At 40.1% G+C, this 19,116-nt stretch overlaps 1 protein-coding gene across 2 annotated transcripts in view; it reads right to left on the minus strand.

Moving 5' to 3' along the window:
• Positions 1-18,453, minus strand: part of apbb1ip.L (amyloid beta (A4) precursor protein-binding, family B, member 1 interacting protein L homeolog) — a 72,693-nt gene extending 54,240 nt beyond the window's left edge. The window contains exon 1 of one of the 2 annotated variants that reach the window (XM_041565849.1): positions 18,314-18,453. The gene's annotated coding sequence lies outside the window, so the exon portion shown is untranslated. The remainder of the gene's footprint in view (positions 1-18,313) is intronic. The other variant, XM_018267238.2, reaches the window with a different exon arrangement.
• Between the last annotated feature and the right edge of the window lie 663 nt (positions 18,454-19,116).

Genomic DNA, 19,116 nt, shown 5'->3' on the forward strand with positions numbered 1-19,116 from the left:
CAGGTCCTCTCCTAGTCATAGTCCAGAACCTTATTCAAATGAATGCATGGTTGCTAGGGGAATTTGGAAACTAGCAACCAGATTGCTGAGTTCCATTGCGTACTAGAAAGTGGAAGATCCTAAGGATTCTGGTGGACCTCTGGGTACCTTGAGTTTTCCTGACTCTGATCGAACAGAGGGGGCAAGTTCTTACAGATAAAACCATGTTATGTTATTGGCCCTAAAAAAATGTCAGTGAAAAAAATGTGTCAGTGAAATCTATATATATATATACACAAGTTGCGGTAGCAACACATTTATGCCGTGGAGTCACACCTCTCAGTTGATGTGCCATTTGCTCCATTCTGACAATATCTATTTTTCTAACCAGAAGTCCTATTACCATTATATATATATATATGTGTGTGTGTGTGTGTGTGAGTGTGTGTGTGTGAAAGAGTTAACCCTCTCTGAGGTGTTGCCGAGGCCGACCTCTTAAATCTTACAGTTTATACACATCTTTGAAGTCTCTCTCGGTGCAGAGTGGGGTCTTAAAGGAGAAGGAAAGGTTAAAACTAAGTAAGCTTTATCAGAAAGGTCTATATAAATACACAAGTAACCCAAGTAATGTTGCTCTGAGTCCTCTGTCAAAAGAAACACTGCATTTCTTTCCTTCTATTGTGTACTCATGGGCTTCTGTATCAGACTTCCTGTTTTCAGCATAAACCTCCAGGGCTTGGGCTTGAGCATGCTCAGTTTGCTAATATCTCCCCCTCCCTCCTCCCCCCCTGCTGTAATCTGAGCCCAGAGCTATGAGCGAGCAGGGAGAGACTCAGACCAGAAGTGATGTCACACCAAGCTAATATGGCAGTTGCTATCCTAAACAAACAGAGAGAACTTCTAGAGCTATTTACCCCGGTAATGGTAAAGCATTCTTCAGAATAAATATAGTCTTATAGCTTGCACTATTGAATTTCAGGCGACTTTGGAAAACGATGTGCTCCGTGTGCCATCTGACCGGCGATTTACATTCTAGCCGGCGGCAGGCAGTTCAGGGAGATTAGTCGCCCTGAAGAAGAGGAGATTTATCGCTTGACGACTAATCTCCCCGAATCTGAGAGTGTGCCCTGACCCTAAAGAGCAGCAGCTTGAGTGATAACATATTGAGGGTTGGCCTATACAAGATTAGGTCCTGTGAACTCTTGCTGGGGTTTTTACCACAGTGTTGCACAGCAAGCCTTGAAATCTCCCTTTCTTCAGCTGTAAACTTTAATTTGTTACATTTGTTTTTTTTGTATCTTATTTTTGTTGCCACCCTCAAAAATTATTTTTAGCTCAGCAACAGCTTTCTCAGCATTCACTACTACCTTGTGAATCCAGGGTCTTTCCGAGTGCTAAATGAGCACAGTTAATAAGTGAAGCCTTTGTATAGGAAGCGGATACAGCAAAACATAAAAAATTACCAAGAGATAAGCCATGCTTGTTACTGGCCTGAAGAAGTGTCCCCTGCGAAAGAGAATGTTTGTACAGGTATGGGATCCGTTATCCTGAAACCTGTTATCCAGAAATCCAAATTACAGAAAGGCTGTCTCAAAATTATTCATATAATCCAATTTTTTAAAAACTATTTCCTTTTTCTTAGTAATAAAAAAACAGTACAGGTATGGGACCTATTATCCAGATAGAGGATCTTTCCATCTTTCTGTACGTCTACTAGAAAATCATGTAAACATTAAATAAACCCAATAGGCTGGTTTTGCCTCCAATAAGGATTAATTATATCTTAGTTGGGATCAAGTACAAGCTACTGTTTTATTATTACTGAGGAAAATGAAATCATTTTTAAAATATGGATTATTTGTATAAAATGGAGCGTATGGTAGAAACCTATTCTGTAATTCAGAGCTTTCCGGATAACGGGTTTCTGGACAATGGAACCCATACCTATGTATTCCTTGTAATTTATCCAAACTAAGATATAATTAATCGTTATTGGAAGCAAAACCAACCTATTGGGTTTGATTAATGTTTACATGATTTTCCAGTAGGTATGAAGATCATAAATTTATGTAAAGATCTGTTATCCGGAAAACCACAGGCCACGAACATTCTGGATAACAGATCCTGTACCTGTACCATTTCCTTGTTGTAATACTTATAAATACATTTGATGGAAAACGGTGCTTTGTAATGGTAAAATTGGAAAAAATATGCAATTTAGTTGTATTGTAGAAAGTAGTTATGGGCGAATTTGTCCGTAAAAATTTACAAAAAGCATTGAAGTCAATGGGCGTCAAAATTATATTGATGCGCGTCAATTTCGACGCCCGCGACAATTCTTACATGCACGCCTATATTGGTAAAATGCATTAAAGTCAATGGAATAATTTTGATGCGCGATAATGTTTATGTGTGTAACTATTCTGATGCGCGCCCACATTTTTTCGATGTGTCGGATTTTTCACCAGCGAATTTTCATGGCAGTTTTGTGAATTTATTTGCCGGCGGGGAAACGTGAAAATTCACAGCAAATTCGCGACTGTCGAATTTATTCGCCCGTCACTACTAGAAAGCAATATTGTAAGGATAGTGCATTTTTTCAGCAGACAAGCATGCTATTGGTCTTGTTTTATAAAGCCTCTAAAGAACACAGGGACACAATTAGAGATAACATTTCCAATGCTGAAGGCAACTTTCCCCAACCAGTTATAATGACACACAGATTTTAAACATCTAACATTTAGCAAAGTCAGGAAAACTTTAAATTATATATGCTACAGAAACTCTGTAGAAGTCTGGGTTTTGCCCGGAAGGCTTGCTGTGACATTATTAGGGACTGGCACACTTCCAGAGAATAGTGCTTGAGAAACAAGAGACAGGGATTCGGCAAGACACGGCATAAAGTGACGAGGCCAAGGTAAACAGCTGAGTCTACTGAAATTAAGATTTTAGTCTTTTAATTATGGTAAATTTCCCCGTGTCACAAATTGAAAAGGAGAACTAATTTGTGTGGAAGCCACAGGGTTTAAAGGAGAAGGAAAGGCTTACATTAAGTAAGCTTTATTAGAAAGGTCTACATAAATACACTGGTAAAGCCTCAAAGTAATGCTGCTCTGAGTCCTCTGTAAAAGAAACACCACATTTCTTTCCTTCTATTGTGTACTCATGGGCTTCTGTATCAGACTTCCTGTTTTCAGCATAAACCTCCAGGGCATGGTCTTGAGCATGCTCAGTTTCCTCCTCTCCCCCTCCCTGCTGTAATATTGAGCCCAGAGCTATAATGAGCAGGGAGAGAAAGTGATGTCTCACAAAGCCAATATGGCAGCTGCTATCCTAAACAAACAGAGAACACTTCTAGAGCGGTTTACTCAGGTATGGTAAAACATTCTGCAGAATAAATACAGTGTATAGTGTTATGGCTTGCACTATTATGGCTAATCTATTGGCAATAAACTGCTTCAGTAGCTTTCCTTCTCCTTTAATGCCAGGCTCACTTTTGTCATGCGCGTCTGCTTAAAACTATTTACAAATCCCATTCAGACTTGTGGCATCATTTCTATTTCGGGCCTCAGAGCAGAGGCCGTCTACAGTTCTGCTTTCCTAAGTTGCAGTTGGATTTACTGTTAATAAATAAGTGTTTGCCACCAGAACCAGAGTCCACCTGCAGCAACTGCTTCTGCAGAGCATTATACCACAGATAAGAACCATGTCAATATGTCTGACATCTAGCTTAGAGCTTAAAGTAAGAAATGTAAGTGGGAAGCCTAGAGAAAACAGAAACAGACTGGAAACCATTCCAGAACCTTTTTAGGCGCTCCTCATCACTTATGTTCTATTTTGCACACACATATGAATGCAACCAGTGTCGGACTGGAGGTCTTGGGCCCACTGGGACTGCTACCTCAGGGCCCCCCACACAGTGTGGGACACCAGGGGCCCACCCAAAAACCTTAGACCAGGGGCCCACTCTCAGTACTATTATTCTTCCTCTCCTCACTCAACCTTTGTTCTCCTAGTCTCTTTTCTTTACATACTATAATCTATTAATCCATCTATTTAGCTTTATAGTTTTCATAAAAATCGATAATGACCATGAAATAGGCCAAATGAATAGCAGCAAGAGGGCCCACTGACACCTGGCCCACCGGGAGTTTTCCTGGTATCCCGGTGGGCTTGTCCGACACTGAATGCAACAATCACTGCTATCACTGGCCTCTAGTGATGGGCGAATCTGTGCAGTTTCGTTTCGCCCAAAAATTGGTGGACTTACAGCGAAATTCGCGTAACGGCGAAAAATCCGTTAAAGGCATTGAAGTAAATGGGTGTCCAAATAATTTTTGATGCCCGTCAATTTTTATGCGTGTGGATTTTTCGCCGCCACAGTTTCGCAAATAAATTCTCTTACGGTGAAATGCAGAGATTTGCCACGAATTTGTGTCGTCACTACTGGCTTGCTATATTGATAGGCCCCATCATTTTTATGTCTGGGATCCGTTATCCTGAAACCCATTATCCAGAAAGCTCCAGAAAATTACGGAAACGCCATCTCCCATAGACTCCATTTATCCACATAATCCACATTTTAAAAAAAATCAGTAATAATAAAACAGTAGCTTGTAGTTGATCCAAACTAAGATATAATTAAACCAGCCTATTGGGTTTATTTAATGTTTACATTATTTTCTAGTAGACTTAAGGTATGAAGATCCAAATTACAGAAACGAGGTCCTGAGCATTCTGGATAACTGGTACCATACCTGTATTTGGTCTGATGTGTCTATTGTAAAGCTTGCCATGCATGACCAAAATTGGTCAGGCACTTTCATTAATTAGGCCTATAGTGCCCAATCTTGTGGGCAAGAATTTAACCATAGAGGCAATTTTAACAGGCAATGCTGTGATCAGATTGCAGACAGTCTATTTAAACTAAAAATGTCACCTTCTTGGCAGATACAATGTGCCCTAAAATAATAGGGAATGTAAGAATCTGCAGTTCCTCCACACTTACAGTCAAATCCTCTTTTCCCCCGATTGCACAATATTTAGTGTATGGCCACCTTTATATTCCTGCATGGGCATCTGAAGCAGTAAGAAGGATGAGCCATAACTATACCCCCCAACATTTTGGAAACAGAAAGAGGGACAAAAAGATTTGCTGAGACAACATTTTTGACCACACCCATTTTTTGTGGCCACACACCCTAATTACCATGTTCATTTTACAAAATTTGGCAGGTTATGAAAGTTTGAACACATTTCTGTGGTTCTTATGTGTTATTACAGTTTTGCTAAGAAGGGCAATTACCCCCAAGAGACTTGCTTATCTTAAATTTTTACAATTGTTTCTTTGCTTATTTTAAATTGTTACAAATGTATCTAAGTGCACCTACGTATTCTGGGCCCTCTGCCAAAAGCCAATTAAGTTTTAGAAACTTTGTACCTTTTTCTGGCTGTTCAGGGCAGAAGATCAAAGAGAAAGTCGGGACATTTCAGTAACAATCCCGGACTGCGGGTTGAGCTGTCAGATTTGGGACTGTCCCACGAAAAACTGGATAATTGGGAGGTATGTATAACTGTGGGAATACCCAGGGGCGTAACTACCCAGGAAGCAGTCCCGGCGGTAGCAGGGGGGCAGTAAAACTGTAATTAATGAGCAATTTCCAAATATCTAGGTAGAATAGGTCAATGTACCAATGCTTTGGGGCCTTGAATTGAATTTGCTGTGGGGCCCAGTAATATCTAGTTACACCACTGGGAATACCTATAACAATGAACATATACCCCCAAATGTAATAAAAGGCACTGTTTGCCCAGGAGCAGTAACCCATAGCAACCAATTAGATGTTTATTTTTTAACATGTGACCAGTAAATACTGCGTGCTGATTGGCTGGTATGGGTTACTGCTCCTGGGCAAACTTAGTGCCTTTTATTACATACTGTAACCCCCTTAGTCTCTTATAATTCTACTGCCATTGATGATTTTGCTAATGGTTCATGGCACAAGGCAAAACACATGGCTTAAAGGAGAAGGAAACCTAGTCGGTGCAAAAACCCTCCCCCCCTCCCGTGTGTTGCTCAACCTCCCTCCTCCTCCCTGGCCTACCCGTCACGCTGGGCAAATGCCCCTAACTTGTTACTTACCCTTCTGCGCAGGTCCAGTCTACGGAGTTCACCGACGCCATCTTCTTCCAAGCGATCTTCTTCCTGCTTTGACCGGCGCATGCGCAGTAGGAGCATTTTGCCGGTACGATCTACTGCGCATGCGCCAAAAGTCACGAAATCGGAGAACTTCATGACTTTTGGCACATGCACAGTAGATCCGTACCGGTGAAATGCTCCTACTGCGCATGTGCCGAAACGCCGTTCAAAGCAGGAAGAAGATCGCGTGGAAGAAGTCCGTGGCCTTTAAAGGCAGAAGAAGTGTTTGAGAGAGAGAAGTCAGGAAAGGTTTTCCCCTCGGCAGCCCAAACGACAGAACTACAGAGCCCTTTATCACATTGTTCACTAGTCCAGCAACTCATAAGAACTGAAAGTTATATACTAGGGGGCTGATTCACTAAGCTCGAGTGAAGGATTCGAATGAAAAATACTTCAAAGCTCTAGCTTAGAGCTTAAAGTAAGAAATGTAAGTGGGAAGCCTAGAGAAAACAGAAACAGACTGGAAACCATTCCAGAACCTTTTTAGGCGCTCCTCATCACTTATGTTCTATTTTGCACACACATATGAATGCAACCAGTGTCGGACTGGAGGTCTTGGGCCCACTGGGACTGCTACCTCAGGGGCCCCCACACAGTGTGGGACACCAGGGGCCCACCCAAAAACCTTAGACCAGGGGCCCACTCTCAGTACTATTATTCTTCCTCTCCTCACTCAACCTTTGTTCTCCTAGTCTCTTTTCTTTACATACTATAATCTATTAATCCATCTATTTAGCTTTATAGTTTTCATAAAAATCGATAATGACCATGAAATAGGCCAAATGAATAGCAGCAAGAGGGCCCACTGACACCTGGCCCACCGGGAGTTTTCCTGGTATCCCGGTGGGCTTGTCCGACACTGAATGCAACAATCACTGCTATCACTGGCCTCTAGTGATGGGCGAATCTGTGCAGTTTCGTTTCGCCCAAAAATTGGTGGACTTACAGCGAAATTCGCGTAACGGCGAAAAATCCGTTAAAGGCATTGAAGTAAATGGGTGTCCAAATAATTTTTGATGCCCGTCAATTTTTATGCGTGTGGATTTTTCGCCGCCACAGTTTCGCAAATAAATTCTCTTACGGTGAAATGCAGAGATTTGCCACGAATTTGTGTCGTCACTACTGGCTTGCTATATTGATAGGCCCCATCATTTTTATGTTTGGGATCCGTTATCCTGAAACCCATTATCCAGAAAGCTCCAGAAAATTACGGAAACGCCATCTCCCATAGACTCCATTTATCCACATAATCCACATTTTAAAAAAAATCAGTAATAATAAAACAGTAGCTTGTAGTTGATCCAAACTAAGATATAATTAAACCAGCCTATTGGGTTTATTTAATGTTTACATTATTTTCTAGTAGACTTAAGGTATGAAGATCCAAATTACAGAAACGAGGTCCTGAGCATTCTGGATAACTGGTACCATACCTGTATTTGGTCTGATGTGTCTATTGTAAAGCTTGCCATGCATGACCAAAATTGGTCAGGCACTTTCATTAATTAGGCCTATAGTGCCCAATCTTGTGGGCAAGAATTTAACCATAGAGGCAATTTTAACAGGCAATGCTGTGATCAGATTGCAGACAGTCTATTTAAACTAAAAATGTCACCTTCTTGGCAGATACAATGTGCCCTAAAATAATAGGGAATGTAAGAATCTGCAGTTCCTCCACACTTACAGTCAAATCCTCTTTTCCCCCGATTGCACAATATTTAGTGTATGGCCACCTTTATATTCCTGCATGGGCATCTGAAGCAGTAAGAAGGATGAGCCATAACTATACCCCCCAACATTTTGGAAACAGAAAGAGGGACAAAAAGATTTGCTGAGACAACATTTTTGACCACACCCATTTTTTGTGGCCACACACCCTAATTACCATGTTCATTTTACAAAATTTGGCAGGTTATGAAAGTTTGAACACATTTCTGTGGTTCTTATGTGTTATTACAGTTTTGCTAAGAAGGGCAATTACCCCCAAGAGACTTGCTTATCTTAAATTTTTACAATTGTTTCTTTGCTTATTTTAAATTGTTACAAATGTATCTAAGTGCACCTACGTATTCTGGGCCCTCTGCCAAAAGCCAATTAAGTTTTAGAAACTTTGTACCTTTTTCTGGCTGTTCAGGGCAGAAGATCAAAGAGAAAGTCGGGACATTTCAGTAACAATCCCGGACTGCGGGTTGAGCTGTCAGATTTGGGACTGTCCCACGAAAAACTGGATAATTGGGAGGTATGTATAACTGTGGGAATACCCAGGGGCGTAACTACCCAGGAAGCAGTCCCGGCGGTAGCAGGGGGGCAGTAAAACTGTAATTAATGAGCAATTTCCAAATATCTAGGTAGAATAGGTCAATGTACCAATGCTTTGGGGCCTTGAATTGAATTTGCTGTGGGGCCCAGTAATATCTAGTTACACCACTGGGAATACCTATAACAATGAACATATACCCCCAAATGTAATAAAAGGCACTGTTTGCCCAGGAGCAGTAACCCATAGCAACCAATTAGATGTTTATTTTTTAACATGTGACCAGTAAATACTGCGTGCTGATTGGCTGGTATGGGTTACTGCTCCTGGGCAAACTTAGTGCCTTTTATTACATACTGTAACCCCCTTAGTCTCTTATAATTCTACTGCCATTGATGATTTTGCTAATGGTTCATGGCACAAGGCAAAACACATGGCTTAAAGGAGAAGGAAACCTAGTCGGTGCAAAAACCCTCCCCCCCTCCCGTGTGTTGCTCAACCTCCCTCCTCCTCCCTGGCCTACCCGTCACGCTGGGCAAATGCCCCTAACTTGTTACTTACCCTTCTGCGCAGGTCCAGTCTACGGAGTTCACCGACGCCATCTTCTTCCAAGCAATCTTCTTCCTGCTTTGACCGGCGCATGCGCAGTAGGAGCATTTTGCCGGTACGATCTACTGCGCATGCGCCAAAAGTCACGAAATCGGAGAACTTCATGACTTTTGGCACATGCACAGTAGATCCGTACCGGTGAAATGCTCCTACTGCGCATGTGCCGAAACGCCGTTCAAAGCAGGAAGAAGATCGCGTGGAAGAAGTCCGTGGCCTTTAAAGGCAGAAGAAGTGTTTGAGAGAGAGAAGTCAGGAAAGGTTTTCCCCTCGGCAGCCCAAACGACAGAACTACAGAGCCCTTTATCACATTGTTCACTAGTCCAGCAACTCATAAGAACTGAAAGTTATATACTAGGGGGCTGATTCACTAAGCTCGAGTGAAGGATTCGAATGAAAAATACTTCGAATTTCGAAGTATTTTTTGGGTACTTCGACCATCGAATTGGTTAAATTCGTTCGAATTCGAACGAAATCGAACGAATCGAACGAAAAATCGTTCGACTATTCGACCATTCGATAGTCGAAGTACTTCCCCTTTAAAAAAAACTTCGACCCCCTACTTCGGCAGCTAAAAGCTACCGAAGTCAATGTTAGCCTATGGGGAAGGTCCCCATAGGCTTGCCTGTGATTTTTTGATCGAAGGATTTTCCTTCGATCGTTGGATTAAAATCCTTCGAATCGTTCGATTCGAAGGATTTAATCGTTCGATCGAACGGAAAATCCTTCGATCGATCGATCGCAGGATTAGCGCTAAATCCTTCGACTTCGATATTCGAAGTCGAAGGATTTCAATCCGAGGGTCGAATTTCGAAGTATTTTTAACTTCGAAATTCGACCCTTAGTGAATCGGCCCCTTAAAGTTATTCACTATTAATAAAAGAGCACAACGTTGCATACACTAAAGCACCAGACCCCATACAACTAAGTATTTTGATTCCGTTCAGCCTAAAGTGCATTTTGGGGAAACCTCAAAGGAATTTCTTTACCTACAGAAGAAGAATTTGCATGTCGCAACAAAATATTACACAATGGATATAAGTCAGCAGCTAATTGGGGGAAGAGTGGTTTGCAGTTGAACACTTTCTATAGTGATGCAATAAACTCTAAACAATAAACACACAAATGAAGGATGAGCAATCTACTCAATTCAAGTAAATGATCACATTCGTGGTTGCTATAATCAGTCAGTCAAGGGACTTTATTTCTTTCATTGTGGAAGATACAGGGATTATTAACTAAAGATCACTAGGAGTGTCATTGTTAGTTGCTTTATGCTGTAATAATGGGATTGAATGGACACAAATGTGTTTGGAAAGAACACAGAGATAATGGGGCTGGTTTCTAAACATAGGTGCTAAATTGCACAAATGCAGTTGCAGCCAATCAGCAATTAGTCTGTATGCAACATAAACATAGGAAGTACAGGAGAGGATAATACCATAGCACAACCGACAGAACCAGTGAAATGTGGCCCAAAAACACAATTTAGTTATAAACTAAACACAAATTAAATTGTAAAACATCATATTATTATTACATTTCTACGATAACATTTTTATAATCATATGGCCAATGATACCGTGTGTCCTGCCACTTCTGACTTGCAATGAACCCATGCATTAAGTCCATTGTCTTAGGGGTTTATTTATTAAAGGTTGAGTGTGAGGTTTTAATTAATCCTGCTCTGTGATATAAATGTACCTACATTAAAGCTTCTTAATTAATTTCATAAGCATTGTGCAGTTGTAAACTCAGAACACCTGGCCTTTACCCATCCTAAAACATCATTCAGAGGCAAATATTAGGGTCCACCAGTGGGTGTAGCTCACAACAGGACCTGTACTTACCACCATATTTTTGAAAATACCAAATTCTGAACTATATGCTTAAGGAGTGGACTCATCGATACGCATGTGGGGTCCAGGTGCACATGCCCCAGACCTTCAGCTTGAGGAAGTTGCAGAAACTTTAACTTCTCAAATGATAGGCTGGCACAAACTGGACCAACATGATCAAAATGGTGCAGAAAAAAAGCCTTATGCGTTTTGTTCCAAAAGGGGCACTTAGTCATTGGCTCATGCCCTATGTCTTACATCAAATCTGAGGCTGCATCTCGTGCCAAATTTTTTATTTAATGTGAGTGCAGCTTCCATAAATAGAATCCAGGGAGAGCCTTATACTCTCTATGTTTGGAACCTAAACATTAGCCGAACCCCCTTTGATGCCAAAGCTCTCATAATTATAAATATTTCTCAGTTCATTACCGTGCTATATTTAATTTTAGCCTTATAATAAAGACTTCAAAACCTGCAGAACATGAGTGAGAAGTGAGTGAGTTACAGTTATTTGCTTCCTCTAAACATTTCTCCACCCTGTGAGAACAGCTCATACTTTAGTTTCCATTTGATTAGGATTGCTAATAGCATTCTATTCTAATGTTTCCTCCCTTCAATAACGATCAAAGATGCTGCCTGTTTATGTTTTGCAGCAAATACGCAGAGGAGGGAACTGTAACTGCCATAATCTTGTTTCATAGTAACTTGAAGTTATCAGCGAGATAGACTCATCGAGATAGACTGCAACCTTATGTTTATTTATTGTTAAAACTATTTTATATACTTCATATATCTTTGCACAATAGCATATTTTTATATGGAAAGTGAAGGGAAAGAAATTCAGGCAGAAACAAATTGCTTTGCTGATTCTACTTGGAAAAAGAAATAAAAAACAAGAACCGCTTACGTCAAATTTGATTTAATGTTCATCTTAAAGATTTCAGACAAAGATTTGACTTTTCTGAAATCCTAGGCTGGGCAGGCTGATCATCTCCCTCCTTCCAGGCATCACTAAAATGGAAATAAGGGATCAACACTGGTGCTGGGTGGGCAGGAGATCTGACAGTTGCTTGAATCAGCAGCCCATTTCCCTTTGTGGCTGCCTTGTTTCCTCAACTAATCATACGTTCCATTAAAGGTGACCCCATAGGCCGGATAAGAGTTTCTAGGTGGACTTCAGCACTAGTGTTTGCCTTCTTCCAACAAATTTGGGCTCACTTTTTCCATGTAGCCCAGTTTGCTTTGGAATCTTAGACTTGTTCTGCACTAATGAATTTAGGGCATGAACAGAGATTACTGACTGGACTTGGTACCTGTGGCTGAATGGTAGTTCTGGCTGAGCTAGTTGGATCCACCCTGCAGAAAAGCAATGTGCTCTCTCCAACTAAGCCAGAATCCTTGGCCTACAGAACTTTTTTTTACCTGTTCGCAAAAAGAGTTGGGGAGCAATACAAGCATGGAAAAAGTCTCTGGGGGTGCCAAATAAGGACTATGATTGGCTATTTGTTAGCCCCTACGTGGGCTTGTAGCCTACAGGGGGGTTCTGTTTGTCAGTACACTTGGTTTTAATGCAACCAAACTTGCCTCTGAGTCAGGAATTCAAAAATAAGCCAAATCCTTAAACTCCTTCCTTGCAATTTTATCTCGCAAACAATATATCTTTATGACTTATGGGAGGTGCTCCATGTAGGCCATGCTGCATCAACGAAGCCTTCTTACATGCAAATTCAAAGGAACATAGGCACACTCCACTCAATGCTTTTGCAAAAAGTTGAAAATGCTTCTTTATTTGAGTGAGATCCCAGCAAACGTTTCAGGGACATGCGCCTTCATCAAGTGCTGGATGAAAGGGCATGTCCCCAAAACGTTTGCTGGGATCTCACTCAAATAAAGAAGCATTTTCAACTTTTTGCAAAAGCATTGAGTGGAGTGTGCCTATGTTCCTTTGAATTTGCATTCAAAAATAAGCACCTGCTTTGCAATATCCAAGGGGTTGGTGTGTAACATGTTGCTCTTGAGCCACTGGTTGGAGATTACTGGCCTAGAACATACAGTATATCCCACCCAAAATTACCCTCCCTACTCTTAGAGAGAAATCTGTGTCATAATTTGAGTCAGGAATTCAGATTTACAGCTATTATAAATCAGGGATGTCAACCTGTGACCACCATCCAGGGGTTCTAGAACTACACAGAGCCCCCCCCCCCCCATGAGCATCAAATATAATTATTGTTTGTGAACCAGCAACAGCTCAAGTACAGAATAGACTTCCCTAGATCCCTAGAGTTACAATTTAAAGATATTTTCTTGCCAGGGGCCCCAATCTGAGCCTAGTCAACCACACCAGAAAGGCCATCTCTTTTCTGCTCTTGTTCCTGGAGGCTGCTAAGTTAAATAAGGCCAAATGGCATCCTCTGCCAGAGTGTAGTGAAGAGAATAGAATCAAATATGCTGGTTCTACACTGCCTGCCATTAGAACGTCGGGTGGCAGCTGAGGAGCAGAGGTTGTTATGGATTAGTAGAACTGGTCAAATCTTGGGACTTTTGTATTACCCCAAAAGGGACTTACAAACTTTGATAAACCCAAACATTGCCTTGTAAAGAGTATGGATGAGCAGACTATAGCTGCCTTGTTAGCTTACAAATCACAAAAATCTTAAAAACCACAGACGAGGCCTAAACCATTGCATTTCTATGACTGTAAGATTAAGTGATGAATGTATGACTATTGCTCTCACTATACTGCCCAGTTATACAGTGAAGTTGGGTTTCAGAAAAAGTCCATCAAGTTCAACCCCTCACAATAGCCTTACTAGGAAGGCGTTGCTGACTGATCTGGTAGTTTCCATCTTGCCTAATCGTTTCTCAGGCCAACCTTCCTAATTATTTGTAGAGCCGCAAGGGCTTATTAATCATGGGGAGGGAACTGCTAAAAGCTTTTCCCACTGTGTAGAACCAGCAATGTTAGACATTTTGTTGTGCACAATAAAGTTGGTAATGAGATTCTCCAGGCATAGGTTTATCAAGAACAGAGTCCTCTATAATACACAAAAACCATGAATATCTTGTAAATTATATCCTTATAAACAGTGAGTTCTGATGTCATCAGTTATAAACGGTGAGTTTCTGATGTCATTTCTGTCACATGACTCACTGAAACTTGTGTATTATAATAAATAAAGTACCCCCAGTTGCAAAATATGAGGATATTAGAAGTTACCTCAGAGTTGCATGACCTGTATAAAAACAAGAGGCCGAAGGTAACTTATAATATCCTTATAATTTACAAGATGGGATACTTTATTCACTATATTTTCTCATAGCATGTACAGAGAGAAATACTATAAACCAGAAGTTTACAGACTTTTTGTGGTTCCCTTTTGAGGTTCATTCACTACCCTGCCATGGCAGTGTATCAACCTTTTATCCCTATCAGTGACATCATTGACCATTTAGCCCTGGTTTCCATGAACATGTAGGAGAGTATATAGGCGTTTGGCCCAAATCTTACCTAAAATGACCTTTGGTCTGGGACTCCCAGCCAAAAATCTGTATTTCTCTAGAAGGGCCCAGTCCTACAGTTTTGGTAAATCCATTTCTGTATAGCAATTAAATAGAGGTATGGAACCTATTTTCCAGAATACTTGGGACCTGGGGTTTTTCAGAAAATGGATCTTTCCATAATTTGGATCTTCATACATTAAATCTTCTAGAAAATCATTTAAACATTAATTAAATAAAGCCAATAGAATTGATTTGCCTCCCATAAGGGTTAGTAATATCTTAGTTGGGATCAAGTACAAGGTACAATGTATAATTACAGAGATAAAGGAAATAATTTTTCAAAATTTGGATAAAATGGAGTCTATGGGAGATGGTCTTGCCTTAATTCAGAGTTTTCTGGATAATGGGTTTCCTTATAAAGGATTCCAAACCTGTAACAATCTGTCGTATAACATTTCTCTGTGTAAATTATATGAAAAACATTGGGTATGTCCCCTCCTATGAAATGTTCATCAGTCTGTTCGGCTGACCTTGTCCTCAATGACATCATACCACAACTCCTTATCTGATATGATACAACGCCATCCAACTTCTTCTCAAAGGATTATAACACAATAGGGGGCTTTATTAGGGTGGCACGGAAGCTTAGGGCCAGCCAGTCTAAGGGTCAGGCCACCCAGGGCGACTAATCGCCTCGTTTTTGTGGCGACCAATCTCCCCAAACGCCTTCCCTGAATCTGCACCGGTTAAATTTAAAAAAAAAAATGCTGGCGCCAATCACACGCGGCAGTTCATTTTCTGAAGTCGCCCAAAGTTGCCTCACAAGGAAACTTCGGTCGACTTCGGAAAACGAATCGCCGCGGGTGATTAGCGTCGGCGTTTTTTCATTTTAGCCAGCGCCGATTCAGGCAAGGCATTTGGGGAGATTGGTAGCCGCAAAAACGAGGCGATTAGTCGCCAGGCGACCAAATCTCCCCAAAACGCCCTCTGTGGCCTGACCCTATGATAATGGTAGTTTAGGCATGGTTAATCCTTCAAGATGAACCAGTAATACCTCCACAGACCATGGGAAAACAATGGTAAAATGATACATTAATCTATATGTTATTACCCACCTATTTGTATTATTTAGATTCTACAGAATACAAATGGTGGGTAATAAGATGAAGATACAGAATCTATTTAAAGGATCAACAGGCAAATAAAAACAGCAACTCTCGGATGTCTTGAATATTATAGATGCAGCCCATATAATGTACAGGTATGAAACCTATTATCCAGAATGCCTGGGACTGATCTTTCCGTAATTTGGATCTCCGTACCTTGCTAGAAAATCATGTAAACATTAAATAAACCCAATAGGCTGGTTTTAATTGTATCAGTTTGGATCTACTGTTTTATTACTTAAAAGAAATAGGAAATAATCTTTAAAAATTTGTATTATTTGATTATAATGGAGTCTATGTGTTCATTCCATAAATTAGGGAACTTTCTGGATAACGGGTTTCCGCATAATGGATCCCATACCTGTACAAGTGAGAGTAATGTAACAGTGAAAGCCAGTTTGTTCAAATGTTATACAGAAAATAAATCAAATCCAACTTTCCTCTACAGAGTAGTTTAATCAAGTTCTGTTTACTGTATATTTTGCTCCTATCTGGGCTGTTTAGAGGCACAACAATCTTATCTCTTTGGAATCAGAATATACGTTTCCTGTGCTCTGCCCAATCTCAATACAAGCTCTTCTATATAGAAACAGACTGGCTAACAATGGATTTGTAAATCAGAGCTTCTGTTCAAGGTACAATATGAGTAGATATATAGATAGATATGAATGGCCTTTACTAGATTAAATGAATCTACAGAAGTGTTTTCTCCTGTGTAACCCATGCTTGTCGTATAAAGTCCTATGTGACTCACATCTATTTCCTTTAACAGGAAATCTTGAACGGTGGCTGAATGTTATGTTACATGACTGTGACCGAAAAACTTTATGGCAGGTGTTTACTGTATTTGTACAATGTATTATACAGGGAGTCCATGAGTTACATACACCCGACTTACATACAACTCACACTTACATACGGGGTCTATTACAGTAACATACTACGGTTTTCTTGACTTTTATTAGCATTTAGCTTTAATAAACCACCTGCCCCAATCCCCTCTGGTGTGTGTTGTCTACAGCAGAGCACAGAAATGTAAAAATAAATATGCACAGAAAAATACTATGTTAAGACAGACATCTTTCTAAGTTGCATTTAATAAGTAAATGTATATGTTTCAATTTACATACAAATTCATGCTTAGGGGGGCCTAGCAAAGCCCAATAACTTCTATTTATTACAGTGAATGTTACAGCTACGTTGTAGTAGAGATTACAAATAAATCACATATCATCATGTTCAGAATCCTGCTGGAATAATTCCTACCTTGCTTTATCCAGGGGAAGGCATGCTTACAAGAGAATTTTTTTTAATTTAAACATAGCAAGTTTGTTTTTACCCTGATATTTAGGGGTACAGCATTACAACGTATATTTATTAAACCGTATGATATGATACGCTGTGATAGTCTGGGTTCACAACAAACACATTTCTTAAAGCAGCAAAAGGGTAGAGAGTAATAAAAGGTTCAACATTTGCTCCAAGTCTAGTAGTTTATAGCCACCAATCAAATATATTAATTTACAAAATATTCTGACGTTTACAGGTATGGGAGTTGGGGCTTTCCAGATAACGGATCTTTCTGTAATTTGGATCTTCATACCTTAAAGTGATACTGTCATGGGAAAACATGTTCAAAACGCATCAGTTAATTGTGCTACTCCAGCAGACTTCTGCACTGAAATCCAATTCTCAAAAAAACAAACAGATTTTTTTATATTCAATTTTGAAATCATATTGTCAGTTTCCCAGCTGCCCCAGTCAGGTGACTTGTGCCTGCACTTTAGGATGGAACTACTTTCTGTCAGGCTGTTATTTCTCCTGAATCAGTCTCAGTGGGACTTGGCTTTTACTATTGAGTGTTGTTCTTAGATCTACCAGGGATCTGTTATCTTGTGTTAGGGAGCTGTTATCTGGTTACCTTCCCATTGTTCTGTTCTTAGGCTGCTGGGTTGAAAGGGAGGGGTGATATCACTGATATCAACTTGCAGTACAGCAGTAAGAAGTGAGTGAAGTTTATCAGAGCACAAGTCACATGACTGGGAGCAGCTGGGAAGCTGACAATACGGCTAGCTCCATGTCAGATTTCAAAATTGAATATAAAAAAAAATCTGTTTTCAAAATTTCTTTTGAAAAATGGATTTCAGTGCAGAGTTCTGCTGGAGCAGCACTATTAACTGATGTGTTTTGACAAAAACATATTTTCCCATGACACTATCCCTTTAAGTCTACTAGAAAATCATGTAAACATTAAATAAACCCAATAGGCTGGTTTTGCTTCCAATAAGGATTAATTATATCTTAGTTGGGATCAAGTACAAGCTACTGTTTTATTATTACAGAGAAAAAGGAAATCACTTTGAAAAATTTGGATTATTTCCATAAAATGGAGTCTATGGGAGATGGCCCTTCCGTAATTCAGAGATTTCTGAATAGCATGTTTCTGGATAACGGATTCCATAGCTGCATATGGATGATCATATTTTTGTTGAGCAAATAATAAAATAAAGTAATAGATACCTGTAAAGACACTTCTGCCTGATGATATTTTTAGCTGCCCTCGTCTGTGTAGTGGACATTTGGCAAAGAAATTTGTTCTACGGTTTTAATAGAGAACGATAACTCTAATGCCTACCACGTAAACCTCCTCTGTTGAGTGATATGGTGTTGTAGGCTAATCAAGAGCCCTCTTCTTGTCTTTAATTACTTGACTAATCACCTTTATCCTTATCAATTGTTATCGTGTATAAGAAGACAACCTTACCTTTCAGGAGATCTTTTTACGGTATTTTTCTCTCAGTTGGATCTTAAAATATAGAGAAGGTGACTGCACCTAAAGAAGAGGAACCAAATGTTTCACTGTTTCAAGCTCAGGCTTCTCCCTGAACTTACAAACACACACACGCGTGATCTCCCTCCCTCTGTCACAGGAAGTGGTGGAACTGAAAATGTGTACCAATGTAGTGCAAGCGAGGGAGGTTTCCTAGGTCGTCTTGGTGTGAAAATGACACCAGATCTGCACCCCCGGTAATTGCATTTCAGTAGGAACTGAACACATTTAAAACATAAAATAAAAGCAGAGAAAAAAGTCATACCGCATCAATCATGCAGAGATAACATAAAGTCGAAACCAGTTTGCAATAGGGATAATAGGTTCCTTCTTGTTATTAAATAAGAATTCTTTAAACCAACTTTAAATGAGGGATATAATAATATTAGGGATGCACCGAAAAAACACTATTTTGGATTCGACCGAACCCCCGAATCCTTTGTGAAAGATTTTTTTTGAAAGATTATGCAAATTAGGGGTGAGAAGGGCAAACATTTTTTTACTTCCTTGTTTTGTGACAAAAATTCACAAAATTACCCTCCCCGCCGCTAATTTGCATATGCAAATTAGGATTTGGATTTGGTTCGGCCGGGCAGAAGGATTCCGAAATAGAAATCCGAAATCCTGCTGAAAAAGGCCGAATCCTGGCCAAATCCTGAACCGAATCCTGAATTCAATGCATCCCTAAATAATATATATAATAATAAAGTAAGTAAATAAAAAGTGGTGCAGTGTTC

The sequence above is a fragment of the Xenopus laevis genome, chromosome 6L (assembly GCF_017654675.1).
Source record: "Xenopus laevis strain J_2021 chromosome 6L, Xenopus_laevis_v10.1, whole genome shotgun sequence".
NCBI lineage: Eukaryota > Metazoa > Chordata > Amphibia > Anura > Pipidae > Xenopus > Xenopus laevis.